The sequence below is a fragment of the Corvus moneduloides genome, chromosome 1 (assembly GCF_009650955.1).
Source record: "Corvus moneduloides isolate bCorMon1 chromosome 1, bCorMon1.pri, whole genome shotgun sequence".
Classification (NCBI taxonomy): Eukaryota; Metazoa; Chordata; class Aves; order Passeriformes; family Corvidae; genus Corvus; species Corvus moneduloides.
In genome coordinates, this window is record NC_045476.1 from 65,696,525 (window position 1) to 65,712,190 (window position 15,666).

The 15,666-nt window shown below is 37.8% G+C and overlaps 1 protein-coding gene across 11 annotated transcripts in view; it reads left to right on the plus strand.

The window, feature by feature from the left end:
* Nucleotides 1–15,666, plus strand: part of CACNB2 (calcium voltage-gated channel auxiliary subunit beta 2) — a 249,770-nt gene that overhangs the window by 74,152 nt on the left and 159,952 nt on the right. The gene's annotated exons all lie outside the window — the stretch shown is intronic.

Here is a 15,666-nt window from a genome sequence, read left to right on the forward strand (position 1 = left end):
TGAATTTTTGTGGGCTTTTGTTGTTTGGTTCTTTTGTATAATTATCAAATTACATTTTTGCTTATGTGGAAGGACTATTCAGAATAAGTCCAAGCTGATGTTTTAAATATTTTTCTCAGATATATTACTAATTTGATAAAGCATCGAGATGATGTCTGGAAGGCAAATATTCATTACTCTGGCTCTAATCTTAACAAAGTACTATTATAATTTGATATAAAAAAGAAAAAAAACCTTCAAAAATGCATTCCAAAACAATATAAACTTTATTTGAACATTAGTAGTGAAATTTATGGTATGGCTTGTACTGTGTATTTTAGTTTAATGTAATTAAAGGACCTTAGTATGGTTTTGCTTCAAGATGCTTCTTTTCTAATGGTGGGGACTGTAATTGGAGAGCTTTCTGCCTGCAGCAGTGAGTGGGCTCCAGACGTCAGGCTCTTTGTGCCTGTGTCTGGAGGATATTTCAGACCTCCTGAGGGAGCGTTCTCTTTTTGGTGTTTTTAGATTTGTACTAGGGCTTTTTTTTTCTGTTCCTTCTGACATCGTAATCTTTTCTATCTATCACTTAATAATGTTTCTCACCAGACCATTCTTTATTTTTTGTAGCAGATGCTGTCCTTTCCTTTGTTCCTTTTGCTTGCCACCTCCCTGTCTCTTCTTCATTGCTGATTTATACTTATTTTTTTTCTAGATAGAGCTACTTCTTTTACTCTTCTCCACCATGCTTCTCGTTTTGACCTGCAGAATTCTTGATTCACATTTGAAAACTTCTTTGCTTCTGATGACATTAGTCTCAGCCCAGGATGGCACCTGCCAGGGCTATTTCTGTGACCCCCTGACACCCCTGTGCCATTAACTCTAGTCTTGCATCTATCCCTCTTTTCTCCGTTGCTACTTTTGTCAGTTTTAGTGGAAGTTTGAGCTGTTCACAAGGACACAAGGAGAAGTTACAGGCTAAGGCAGCTGTGGGTGAGCTGTTATCAGAATTTACATCCATGATTTTCTTCCTATTGTATTGTAGGCAGAAAAGCACATGCTGAGGAGGAGGAGAGAAAGTATAAACAAATTGTGATTTAGTTATGAAGACATTTAAAGGAATGTTTGTAGTATAAACATGTTATATTTACAGCTTAAGGGAACTGGCTGGAAAAGGAAAAAGTCCTTTAACTTTCTTCAGTGACTCCACTCAGTACTGGGTGCCTCAGCTAGGAAGGAACTCATAATCTATGGATTTGAGGGGATATTTTCTGTATTTAAGTTGTCTCTGAGAAGTCCTTTTGAATGTTTTCTATACCCTGATTTTATAATTTTTTGTTTTGATAGTATGGGAAGAAGACAGTCTGAGAATAAAGTGAAATAAACCAATGTGGCAATACTTAAAGAGTGAGGGATTTGCACCAAGACTCTCGTAGTCATTGTATACCAGCCAAACCAGGACTGTCAAACTTTGCACTCCCAAAATGAAAAGTAATAAATTCTCTTCATCTGCATTTATTTTGCTACAGCTGTCTAATAACCCATATTCACTATGCTGGGGAGTAATATTGATGTTAAACTCTTCTGATTGCAGCTCCGGTCCTTTCAAGTGAAACTTCACATATTTGTTCCAATTGTTTTACTTTTCACATCATTAAGTGGCCATAATTTTTTTTGGACTCTGTGGCTCCATTTAAAAGATTTCTTTCCATTTTATAGCATAGATTTTGGACTACAAAACCTCTGTTTTCTTGTCTCCTTTCTTTAAATTCTTTTTTCTTGCTGCATTTCCTAGGTGCAACCTTAGAATTTGATTAACTAGCAAAAGGGGCTTCTTTTGAAAAAGAATCTTACATTTAGGAGAATTAAATGGAACATTTGCAGCTCAGTGTGCATTTTGAAGTAAAATTATATAACAATATGGCTGGTGGACAAAATATTGTGACAATATCCACAATAAGGACCTGCTGTCATTCCTTTTTCATTCTGTGTATAATGTAACTTCTTGAGTTAAAGATTTAAAATATGTAAAATTTCAAGGCAGCAACATCATCAAGATTTTAATTTTGTACTGAAATAAAGAATTAGAGAACTCAAATTATTTTCCACTACCCTCATCTCTTAAGGCTGAGTTCATAATTCCTTTGGTAATTCTATCACTATTTCACTGTCGCTTAAATGGAGCATTATTTTTGTTACTTCCTGCTAATTTGGATATATCAAAGTCGTGACATTATTTGCATTGTTTTTGGCAAGAAGACCTTAGATGTGTGAAACCAGCTGGCTTTCCTTGTAAACTCCTTTTCCTTCATCAGTAGCACCCTTGAGTTGAATTTTATGCAAATTTTAATTTTAGTGTTTTCTGAAGCTGTGTTTAAGTAAGGTGTTCTTAAAAAGGCTTTGTGTTTTCTGACACCTGTGATATATTACTGAAAATAAGTTGCAGATTTGCAACAAGCTGTACGCTTCAATCACTGGATGGTCCGTGATGAGTCTATTGGAGTTAATGAGTGGGAATTGGGATTTGTAACCTCTGTCTCCAAACCCGTCAGTGATTCATCCTGTGGCTGTGAACAAATCATATGGAAAGAGGCCTGAGGCGCTTCCTTTCCACAAAACTTGAGGAGAATCCTGCTGCAAAAGTATGTGTGCAGAAGTATAACATTTTTAACAAAATGTGAAAAAAGGGTATTTTTTAAAAAGAAACACTTAAAACTAACTTAAGAGATTGTTACAAGTAAAATGTAACCCATTTTCATGCTTCATTTCTTTTCAGCTTTTTTTCCTCTGTCTTTTCTCCCACTTCATACACAGTGAACTTTGCCATCCTCACTTGGTAAAATGTTTTTCTTCTTTGTTCTTAGTGTTTTATTGGTTTGGTTCTTTTTTCCTTTTCTGAATGTATTTTTTTCCCTTCAGTAGTTACTTTTTCTTTCTGCTCTTCTTGGGTTCAATGTCTTTGAGCACAATACTTACTGACTTCAGTGGTGGAGGAAAAATTTAAGTATTCTTGGCAATTTTAATACATTTTCTGATGAGTTGGCATTCCACGACAATTTTATGAGACTGTGAAGTCATAATAAATTAACTGGCTGTCTTACAATACTAATTGAGTCCCCTGCATTCTCTATGGAAGAATGCCATGCTTAATGTCTTTCCTACTATCTTTATACTAAACCAAAGTGATAAAATTAGAAACTTAGTAATAGGGAAATGAGAGGAAAATAAAAAAACACTTTTAGGTTTGAATAGAAAAGATAGATTCATAGAGTTCTGAACAGAGCAAGACTGCTTCTCTGAGCAGATGTTCTTCGGGAAAAAGTCTTGTAATTGTTCTGTTGTGATTAAACATCCCCTTCCAACAGGAATTTTGAAGGAATATGGAAAAACTCTCTGAGCAAAGCCCGATAGAATTAAATCTGCTCAGAGATGTCAAGGGCAACAAGAAAAGTTTCTATAGGTATATTGATGATAAAAGAAAATCAAGTGAAAATGTGGGACCTCTCCAGACAGAAACAGGAGTCCTGGGTACTTGGGACATGAAGACTGAGGTGCTCAATGATTTTTTTACCTCAGTCTTCATTGAAAAACGCTTCAGCCACACCAGCTAAGTCGCAGAAGGCAAAGGCAGAAACTGAGAAAATGTAGAACTGCCTGCTGTAGCAGATTAAGTTTCAGACCATCTAAGGAACCTGAAGGTCCACAAGTCCATGGGACCTGAGGAAGTGCGTCTGTGGAGCCTGAGGGAACTTACAGGTGAAGTGGCCAAGCCACTATCAATGATATGCGAGAAGTTGTGGCAGTCCAGGGAAGTTCCCACTGACTGGAAAAGGGGAAACATAATTCTGTACATTACGTAACGTGGAATATAAGGATGTGATTGGTGACAGCCAACATGGCTTTACTAAGGACAAATCACGCCCGACAGATTCGGTGTCTTTCTACAACTTGATTACAGCATTGGTGGATGAGGCAAGTTGGTCAGAGCATGGTGCTAATGACACCAAGGTTGTGGGTTCAGTCCCTGTACAGGCCATTCACTTAGAGCTGGACTCAATGATCCTTGTGGGTCCCTTCCAGCTTAGAATATTCTGTGAATCTACCTGGACTTGCGCAAAGCATTTGACCCTGTCTGGTACAGCATTGTGGTCTCTAAACTGGGGTGACATGGATCTGACACATGGATCACTCAGCACATGAGGAATTGGTTGGATGGTCACACTCAAAGAATTGTGGTCAGTGGGTCAATGTCTGAGTAGAGACCAGTGACAAGTGGAATTCCTAAGGGGTTGGTTTTGGGACTGGCACTGTTTAATATCTTTGTCAGCAATATGGACAGTGGGATAAAGATCTCCCTCAGCAAGCTGGCTGACATCAACAAGCTGTGTGGTGCACTCCACACGCTGGAGGGAAGGGATGACATTCATAGGCATCTTGTTCCACCTGAGAGGTGGGCCTGTGCCAGCCTCATGAATTTCAATAACACCAAGTACAAGGTCCTGCACCTGGATCAGGGCAATCCCAAGAACAGGTAAAGGCTGGTCAGAGAGTATTCTGAATAGATTGAGAGCAGCCCTGAGGAGAAGGACTTGGTGTCCTTAGACCAGAGGAGAAGGTGTTGGTAGATGAGAAGCTCCACATGACCCAGTAATGTGCACTCACAGATCAGAAATCCTGAGTTGCATCATCAATAGAAGCAGATTGTCCTGACTGTAGATGCTAATAATTCTGATGCTTACAACGTTATATTTTCTGTCCAGTTAACCAAGCATGCAGTACAAACTTGTGTAAGAAACAGATTATTAATGAAGCTGTTAGCAGGGCCTTTATACTGAGTGTGCTGTCTTAGTAGTTTATGCTTATTCTTTATTTAAAAATAGCTAGTCATCAGGGATGAGTAGTTTTTACACACTCTTCCTCTAGATGGAACCACTCTGCTGCTTCACTTGGATAAAATACTATTTGTTTTAACAGCTGAAGAATCTGTTGCGGAGTGTATTTGCAGTCATGCATCTATGTTCACATGTGCACTTGGGGCTCGGAGCGCTCTGTGTGGCATTAGAGCGTGATGCAAGAGAAGGAATGCTCCTGGGGTTTGTGTTGCTTCTGGGAATAAGTAATTTGGAGGTAATGTTTGCACACTTTGATCTGTTCCAGAGTAGTGAAAATTACTATCTTTATGGGAATAATGACCTCTTTATTCTACAGCTGGTGAAATGCTTCATCTTGTCCATCGGCTCTGTAAAGTCTATTTCAGAGTTTATAACCAGACTGCTAGCAAGAACACTCACCATCTTCACATTTTGTAATCTTCTCTGCTTATGCGTTTGTGCACAGAACTTGGTTGACTATAGCAGATGTTGATACCTCTATTTTCAGTAGAAACATCTTGCTTCATTTATTGCTTTTCTATTTCCATTTGTTAGTTTCAGAAACCATCCCAGTCAAAATATCTTTCTTCTTCTTTATTAACACTTTTCTCATGTTTTCAGATCATGAGGTTTTTTTAGTAAGTTGTGAGTACAACTTTTCTAAGGTTCCTCTGCTTTTACTGACTTAAAAATGTTCTGTTTACCTCTTGTTTTCCCAGTTGTTAATGTGAGCTGTATGTACTATATAATATACTCTTCATATTCTTTTCATTGAATTGTGAGCCACAGAATTTACTTACACTGGGTACTTCACTGTTTCTAAGAGCAGCATTCTTTCTAAGGCTTGTGTCACTGCAGGCCATGCAAAAGATTCAGAAAATAGACTGGTTGGAGTAATTATCTGCTTAATCAGAATCCAACATAGTAAAAGGTTGTCCAAAAGAGAAGAAAGAAAAATGTTGAATACAGTTAATTTAATGGATTTTAGTCTTCATTTTCTCCCGGAATACTGAAAGTGTGCTGAAACAGCATGACCCTACACAAAACCAGCATCAGTAAACAAATATAAGGTGCTGCAGCTAAGGAAAGAAAGGCTTAGTCATGCAACTCTTTAAGAACTTATCAGCAAAACTCTAGTTGGGAGGTTAGAAATCAGATTAATTTAGATCATGTTTGTATGGAATAATAATAAGATACTTGCACTGAAAGAAGTAGAGGCATGATAAAGAGAAATTTAGAGAGGATGTCAGAAGAAGTCAGCAGACCTGGAGGAGGTTTGCCATGTGTATAGAAAAAGTAGGTGGAGAGGAGTCACACTCATGGCACCTTCTTCAGTGGAGGAAATGATTACAATTGTTATGAACTACTGCCCCATTGCATTAAAGGTATATCTTTAATTTCATTAAAGATACATGTTTGCATGTTTAATTTCATTAGAGATACGTTTGCATGTGTCTACAACCACAGTACCGTAATTCAAGTAAAACACACGGCTGAACTTTTGCAAATTTCAGTGAAACTATATTGTCTAATGATTGCTGGTAATTGTCAAAGTATTATCATGTTTATCTTTTGAATTGTCACCATGCCATTAGTTATTAAACCTATTTGCATTTTAGTAAAAGTCAGTCTCTACAAGGACTAACATATTTGTGTAGGTTGCATATAAAACATATAAGGTATAGGTTGCAACCTATACCTTAGGAGAGGACAACAGGTGCAACACATCACCCAAGGGCAGCAGAAATGAGAGAAATGTTATCCTGACTGGGGCAAAGAAGTGTGTGTTAAACCAGGCAAGCACATGAAATGATACCTTGTCTAAGAAGGAAATATTTGCATCTCTGAGGAAACAGAACAGGATTTGTTTTGAGAGAAGAATAACCACAGGAGAAAATAAATTAAGTCTCAGTGACGAATGTTGAGGGAGAATTCAATGATCAGGTTAATTATAAAATGCTAAGTGCTTCACCAAAAAGAGATACTCAGTGAGGGTTGCACAGTGAGGGTTGCACCCTGAGGGTTAAGATATGCAGAAAGATGGAAAATGGAATAGAAACACAGGAAAGTCTGTGGAAAGGAAAGATTCAGCTTCCTTCCCTTTGTCTTCATAAAACATTTAACTGTTGACTGCTTTGGAAGTTTTAAGGAAATATTTTTCTTTTTGTTTTAATCTTAAATGGGCTTGTGTCAAGGGTTGGAAAGCTCCTGGGTGACAACATACCTCATCCAAGCCTATTGTGAGTCAAACAATTCATTCACTCTATCTTTTAAGAAATACTCTGTTTGTCCAACATGTGTCCAGGGTGACCAATGGTAATAAGGTTTGCCCTGGAAAAGGGTGTCCTAGGGTCACATGAGTCTGTGTGTCCCAGTCACTGGTGGGGGAACCGAGACAGCAGTTTTTAAATGGGTCTCCAGTGAGCTTGCCAAGAAACATTTTAAAGTAAGTGTTTCCCTTGTTATGATCCATGATGATACATCTTCCCATCCATATGGAGTAGGATTTCTGAAAAATTAAAAAGATGTAACAACCAACCAACAACCAACTCCCCCCCCCCATCATACACACACAAAAAAACCCCCAAATCCAAAATTAATTAAGAAGGCTTCTTAGGAGAGCTGGAGAATTGCGCAGTAAATCTGAAATGCAGTGTCCTTGATCAGCCTTGCCATTGCCAAGCTCCTGCCAGCTGCAGACCTCCTGCAGGGGACCCTTCCTCCAGGTATGCATTTGAAAATGTGGTGTTTATGCCAAATATTTTCCTTTTATTTTATACTTATTTTTGAAATTGCTTTGGATTCAAAGAGATAAGACATCATGTCATCGTGTTTTTATGCCAACACTGTTGCTTATAGTTAAGGAGTTGACCCCAGTCTTATTTATGTTTCTAAGCTGGCTAAAGTGATCCTTGTGAGTTTTGAAGTGCCGAAGTACTGTAGACTGAAATAAACCTCAGACATGAACTGAAATAAGTTTTTCTCAAAGAAAGAAATAAAAAGGAGACAGAACAGAGATGATAAAAACTGTTTCCAGAAATAGTGATATTTACCTATGGTATAGGCAGAGATCACAGAGACAGTTTTTGTTTGGTGAACTCTCTACAGTCACTCTTAGCAGAGCTCTGGCTGGATTCAAAGGAATTATCTCTGCCTGCTTGTGCAAAGCTTGCTCACAATACCAGTTGTTGCTGTGAGGCTGTGTCACAGGAACACTGAACAGAAAGACTTCCTGTACTCTTAGAGAAATGGCATGATTAGAGGCAGAAAAAATTCTTTGTTTTCTTAGATACTGTAAAAATACAAAAGGAATGGGGTAGTTGTTTGGCATTAGGGAAGTCATATATTCTAGAAAAAAATGTATTCAGAGTACATGGATGGTAGATGAGACAGAAAAGGGGTTTATGACTAATACAGTAAAGTAGTAAACTTTTTTCAAGAACAATTCAACCAGCTGGAAATGAAAAATTTGTAAAACTGCCAAAGTCAGTGAGACCCTAAGCAATTTGCTGATTGAATGATGATCACATGTACATGTGCCTGTGGGTTCTGTTTAGTTTCTGTAATTTCATGCTGTAAATTTAAAGCATCTAAAAAGGGACAAATTAGACCACAAAATAAAACCTGTAGTGTTAGTAATTTCTTTAGAGCTTGTATTTTCTTTTTCGTGTGCGTGTGGCAAGTCTCTGGGGTGCTCTCCATATACAAAGGTGTTTGAATCACAAATTAAAAGTAACTTCTCTGTCACTTTGCTATCACATAAAATGTGGATTTCTGCCCTAAAAGTAGGAAAATAATTTTAAAAAATTTTTTAATAAATGACTGAATCTGGTTCCTTGATTTAATATAGCAAATTACATTGACAATTTGTAATATAACAATTTATTTTGCCTAGAGAATTTGTGGATGCCCCATCCCTGGTAGTGTTCAAGGCCAGCTTGGATGGAGCTCTGAGCAGCCTGATCTAGTGAATGGCATACTGCCCATGTCAGGGGGCTTGGAGCTGCAGTCCTTTCCAAACCAAACAATTCTATGATTCCATGAATATAAGTGACTAACTTATTGAGGTAAATGCAAAACTCTCGCTGTGATTTCAACAGGTTAACATTTTCAGTTTGATCTTCAGAACTCAGTGTACTTCCCAAACTGAGTGGTGCAGTGTGGTATCATTATCATAACACTACAGACCAGTTTGGCCAAGCTGCAGGGCTGACTAGTGACAGTGAACATTAGGGCCAGGGAAAAATTTATTATAAGAAATTCCTTCTTTCTGGACTGGGGAATCGTTTACATCTCCCAGTTTGAACTGGATGAGAAAATAAAATGTGCCAGTTACTCACAACTCAGAAAGGTAAAGTCTGTTGCCCAAGGCAAGTAAATTGGATGAATTTAAGGCCTATTTGATGGAATTGTAATGGAGTCTTGCCAAAACAAGATGCAAACTCCAGGAAACTGGAGAAGGTATGACCAGGACTATTCTCAGCCACTAAGGCTAGCTCTTCTGTATTGGTTTCAGCTTGTTGAGTCAGGATGTCTTTGCCAGCCCAGCACCAAGAATATATGGGAACATGTGGGCTGCTGCTGTATTAGGTTAACTTGTTCTCCAAATGCTCTAAAGTCTCAGAGATCAATGGGAAGATCTGGCTTCACACATTTTGTGAAAATTAAGTTTCAAGACTTTGCCAGTGGCTGCACTTTGCTATGAAGGAAGACAAACTAGAGACCCTAGGAGACCCCATTGCTGCTGTGGCCACTGCCTCCCTCCTCCTGCATCTTTCTGTCTCCTTCTGCCTCCTGCCTGCCTCTTCCTGCTTCCTTCTGAGAAGGAGGAGGAGGAGGCTGGAGTGATGTTGCCTCTTCAACAGTTTAAGCTGAAGATAGATTGCAGCCTCAGTGTTACATACTGTGTATCACATCGAGATAAAGATGTTTCTGGCAGGTTATGAGCTTTATAAGAATCTCTCCCATTTTTCCTTGACGTGAACTCATCTGGGTTTGCAGAGTGGTCTGTCCCACTGGCTCCTCTGAGCTCAGGAGGCCACTCTCTGGCACTACTGACAACAGGACACTCCTGTTTACAGGCACCATAAATTGCTGCCCACCATTCTGTCATGTGCTGGTTGCTTTCATCCCTCAATGCCCAAGATGTGCTCCTGAGCTTGCTCTGCTGCTGGAACGTTTAATTTGGTGCATGAAGTATGATGTAATTTGTGGCCTTTTTCCAGTACACTACTCTTGATTATATTGGATTGTGTTGGGCAGCCCAGGAGGATAATCTGTGTATATAATACATAAATATTACCTGGCCAAGCTGAACTTTATTTAATTACCTTTTCTTTGTCCCCTCTTCTGCCTTTTCTCCCCAGAATGTCTCTTTGACTTTAACTACAAGGGTACTCTAAGCCAGAGCCAAGTGCTTTCCCTTGATCTGTCCTGGACTGGCTGCTCCCACCACTCCTGCTGTCTTCCCTGCATGATATGATCCATCATATCATTTTGTCTGTAGCAAATATAAATAGGCATGAGAAAAGAGAGATTTAAAAAAGGCTGTATAAGACAGAATATTTCTTGATGCATGGTCTTCAACTCAAATACTGTAATCTTTTCTTTTAATGGTGTTTTTGAGAGAATTTTTGTTTTGAAATCTGTGCTTTGCAGTATGTTGCTTGTCCCTGAGGAATGATGTGACATAGTAGAACAGACTCTGATTTGAACTGGCTTTTCACTGATGATTTAATTGATTAAAAGACAACATTGTGTGAGTTTAAAATTAAACTGTCTGAAAGGCTTTCACAGTTCTAGTAGTGATTTTGAATATCACTCATCTAACCTCTATTGTTTTCAGCAATTTGGGCTTGAAATGCTTGATGATCTTGTCTAACAGCAACATATAATAAACTGTTATTGCTATAGTCTAGGGTACTTGGCTTTTTAGTCCATGACATTTTTCAATTGATTGCCACAGGAAAACAGTATCCTCTGATGGTGTATTTAATTAGGGTTAGAAGTAAAGAAAAAGTTAAAATAAATTTTTGTTTCCCCAAGCACTGGTATAGTTTTCATGGCTTTGCTTGTGTGTGTAGAATGTTTTTGTTGTTTTGTTGTATAAAATATTGCAAATGAGTCAATTCCTTTTGTTATTTTTGTCCTTTGTGTATTCTGAAGGAACTGTTTGAGTGGTCATAAGACAAAGAATAGAAAAATGGAAAATATTCAAGTCGTGTCAGTAACTCATAGTAAAGGTTATTACACAGCTATTCAAATAAGTGCATTAAAACACATTTAATGTAAATATATTTGGATGAGAGATGCACATGAATGGGTTGAGGTAGTAAGTTCAATAGTGTACTCGCTGTACTTTTGATTTTCTTATATAAGAATTATACAAAACTTTTCAGGTATAGAAACAATTACTACATTTTAAAAGAAGAGATACGAGAGCTCCTTTTGCTCACCAAGGCTTGAGGAATTTTGTTTCATAGAAGCATTCTTTGAATTAATATGCTACTTCAGGAATTGACACCTCTCTTAACATTTAGTACATCTTCTTTTACAAAAAGGTTTGATTTGCCTTGCCATTTATTACTGATAGTTTCTTCTTATTATTTTTTCTTAGTGATTTTGATTACAATTTAATGTGTGGCACTCACCAACTCTTGAATTTCAATTCCTTGAATATTTTTAGTACTTCCATTATTATTTATATACAATGAACTGAAATACCACTGAAATACTACATTTACATACTCTTTAAGCTTTCCTTTGCCATGAGCATGTAATTAATTTTCTACTTATAAATATCGAATGTGACTTTTTCATTTACCTCTAAAGCATGATGCAGAAGCCAGTAAAAATCAGATACTTTTTGTTTTCCGTTTCTTGTGGTGAGCCACGTTTTTTACACTTTCCTGCGTTATTATGAAACTTTTTCTTTTTTTTTTTGTGCTGCTGAATAGGACGGATATGAAAAGAAGTTTTATCCTACCAACCTTAGAAACTAACTACAGAAACAGATACTGTAGGTTATTAATATCCATAGAATTTCTTCCTGTTCCGAGAAACATCATCTCTGAGTCAGCTGCATTATCTCAGATAATGTCCTTTGAAAATATGAATGATGATTTTAAACTATGACAAATGGTGAAGAACCATTTTTGAATCAAACTTTGAGTTATCTGAATTTTGGTTGGTTTTACAGCTTTGCACTTGGGGGTTCTTTTCCCATTTTCTTCCCTCTCTGCTGGACTGTAGCAGCTGGGCAGCAGCCTTCTTGCCTTGCTGCCTGACTCCTCCATTCATCATCCCATGCACATTGACTCTGAATTGTGGAACTTGGAGGTTTTGTACAACCATGGCCTATATTCCAGAAGATTTTTATTTTGAATGAGACTAGAGAAAATAAGCTGATCCTTTGAGAAACACTAGGTACAAGTAGGATTTGGAATAGGCTGTGGGGATCTGCCTCGAGCAGGGGTTGGTCTGCTGCTGTCTTTTTTTTGCTGGCCAGGCTGGGTGGTGATATGATAGCACTGCTGGCTGGGACTCAGGGGAGGGATGGGAGGCTGGGAGTCAGAGGACTTGGAGGGGAGCTCAGCAGCTGGGCTGTGCAGTCACGAGTCACTTGGTGGCAGGGAGGGATGACCACTGAGATGTAGAGCTCTCAGGGACAGCAGCAGGAGGGCACAGTGTCTAAGCTGCAGTATCTTTCCACTATGTAAGCAGACCATGTGTCCCATCCTTTCTGAGGCCTGGCCATTTCTCTGTGTAAAGAACAGTAATTATGGTTTGGCAGCCCATGTCACGGTGTGTTATGTATGCAAAGGCTTTTCTTTAATGATCTTCATTAAGCAGTGCATTCCTATAATGTTCATCTAATTGCTTCACAAACTTTAATGAGCAAATTTGAAGCATTTTTTTTCAAGGTCCCAATCTTATTTCTGTTTTGTATCTAGAGAGAAGACACATTAATTCCAGCATCTACTTGTTCTGAAGAGCCAAAATGAATGATTCGGGCAACATGCATCTGTTTCAGCCACAGCTCTGAACTGAGGACAGTGGCTGGGAAGCTTGTTGCAGTCAAAATCAATGCATGCATTCATATGGTTTCTTTTCTGGTGGTGATGGTGCTGGAACTTTTATTAAAACCTATAAAAAAAGGAAAACCTTGCATAAGAAAGCATTGAGATTAGGAAGTCAGTTATTTGAAAGCTAAAACACCCTAGAATTCTGTGTATATGGTGCAATGTAGTATTTAAAGACCAAGAGCAAAATTCTATTTTTCCTAAGATCACGGCTGTATTCATCACTGGATGGCTGATATTCAGGGAAAAAAACCTCAGATTTCTTGATGTGAGACACCACTTTGTTCCTGAAGGCAGAGCTAAGTAAGTAAATGTAGGGCAGGAAGAGAGAGGATAGTTTTATGAATAAAATGGAAATAGTTTTGGTACTTACTTGGCTTTTGGCAAGCTTGAACATTTTTCTTAAATCAGAAATTCTGTTAATAGTCTAAGTGTCTTGTGTACAACTATTTGGGAATACCCAGCTTAAAACAGGTCTGTGATCTCAAAATTGAAGTGATGAAGATTTGTGTCCAGAACTGCTGAGTATGCAATACAGAGAAAGTCCACAAGTGTGCTCTAAATACAGAAAGCATTACAGTATGTTAAATTCTTGAAAGGATCAGACCAGAATCCTCTCAGACTAGATTGCTCATTAACTAATGGACTCATCTGGAATTTATATTCCAGCTATCAGATGAGAATAACAGCAGCAGCTTTCCTCACAAGCTTCTTCTGAAAACACGCTCATTTAATAGAGAAAAACTATCCGATGTTGCAGTGACTGTACAAAAAGTGCCACATCTGAAAGGATGCATGGTGCAGAATATTTCTGTCATTTTAGGTTTATTGTTCAGCATTGTTCTTCTTACGAGGACCTTCTGTTTTCTACAATGAGATTTGTGTCCTCTGGAATTAAAGATTGCAGCATAGGTCCTACTTATAACAGGGTCGATTTCTGGACTTTCTAGTCTTGTTAGCATTTAAATTTTCAACCCTTGTTGTCTTTTATTTCATTATATTTTAGCAGTAGGATTTTTTTAATGTATGCTATTGGTCCTTATTTAGCTGCTTAAAGTAAAAGTCAGTATTTCAGAATCCTTCTGTGTGAGGAAATAACTTTAGTTCATTTTATTTGAGCGCGTCTGGCAAGCCATTAGCATCTGCTGCTCTAAAATTCTGTGAACTGAGTTAACATTAAGAAGGAGAAAGCTCAAATACCAGCTGTTTTTCAGCTTGTATGTGTAGAACCAAGTGTATATTTATTGTCACAGTATATAGGGACAGATCTGATCTAATCCATTCTACACCAGTGACAGTGCTGTAGGATACTTTTGTGTTCGATGCTGATGTAACAGACACTAGACTTATATTCTTTAACTTTCAGAATGGAATAAAGTAATTTCTCGGTGAAATATTTTCTTTAATATGTCTAGACATGGTATATTTGAAACAGAACTGTTTCTAATAACTGCTTAACATCTCATTGAGACTTTTTCACTGCATAAAGTTTCCACACTGCTGGATTTATATCCAGTCATACACCTTTGGATTCCACCCGTCCAACTACTAGAATTTGAATCTCAGTGCACTTAGTGAAGGCAATCATCCACTCTTTTATTTTAGTCCCAATCATTTAAAATTACAGATATTGCTTCAGCTCCATGACTTACGTAGACTTACGAAAAAAGGGGGGATCTAATTAAAAACTGTGTGCATATAAACTTTCTTTCTAGTATATGCAACGCAGAGTGTATCAGACTTAGCTTCTGATTACCTACAATGTGGACTACAGAAAGCAGAAGACTGTAAGTGTTTAGAAATCAGATAGTAATTTCCAGTGGGAAATACACACATTTTATCTGTGCCAGTTGCATAAGCAGTTTCTAGAGTTTCTTTTAACAAAATAAGAAATTTATGTTGCCACCTTGGAAAAGACATTAATATTATTTTAATACCCACAAATAAATCACAGACCATCCACAAATTGAATTCTTGGAATCATAAACCCATTGCATTTATGCAAATACGTTAAATAATCAGTAAAGTGACAGATGATGCTTGAAGCATAATCTAGGTCTGTATCATGAGTAGATAATAATATTAAGTTCTTATTTAGGAAGTCCTAGAAAAATGTTGTATGTTGTAACGCAAACTGCATCTGTCTGTCACATTCAGAGTATCTGTCAGCTGGACTTAATTTTGTACATGTTTTAAAATTGCTTTTTATCAGATTGCTCCTTTTTTCTGTTTCACCATCTTTTCTATTTTGTGTTTTGTTTTCTTCTTTTCAAGACAAAATATCACAATTTTGGGATGTACTGTAGCTTTTTACCTCATAGCTCGTATTTGCATTTAAATTTTTATATATATATATATATATATATTTGAATATGGTTCAGGCAGGTAACCTTCCTTGTATATATAATGATATACTTTGGAAAAAGAATATTTGAATTAAATGCTCTTGGTGAGTGGTGTAGATACTGTCAGTGGGATTTGTGGATGTTCTCCCAGGGAAAGATGATGCTTCTCACAAGTTCAGTGCTCAGATGCCACGTAGGTGCACTTGGACTGGATCCATATCTGAGCAGCAGCAAGCAGGTACACAGAGCACTTTGGGTACGTAGTGCCACTCCTTGATATACTATGCTTTCTGGTGAATCCATGAGACTCCAACAAACTCTTCCATCTGGAAAAGGTCTGAAACACTCCCCTGTAAATTCATGCAGCTGCTGAAAGTAGGATCCCTTTTC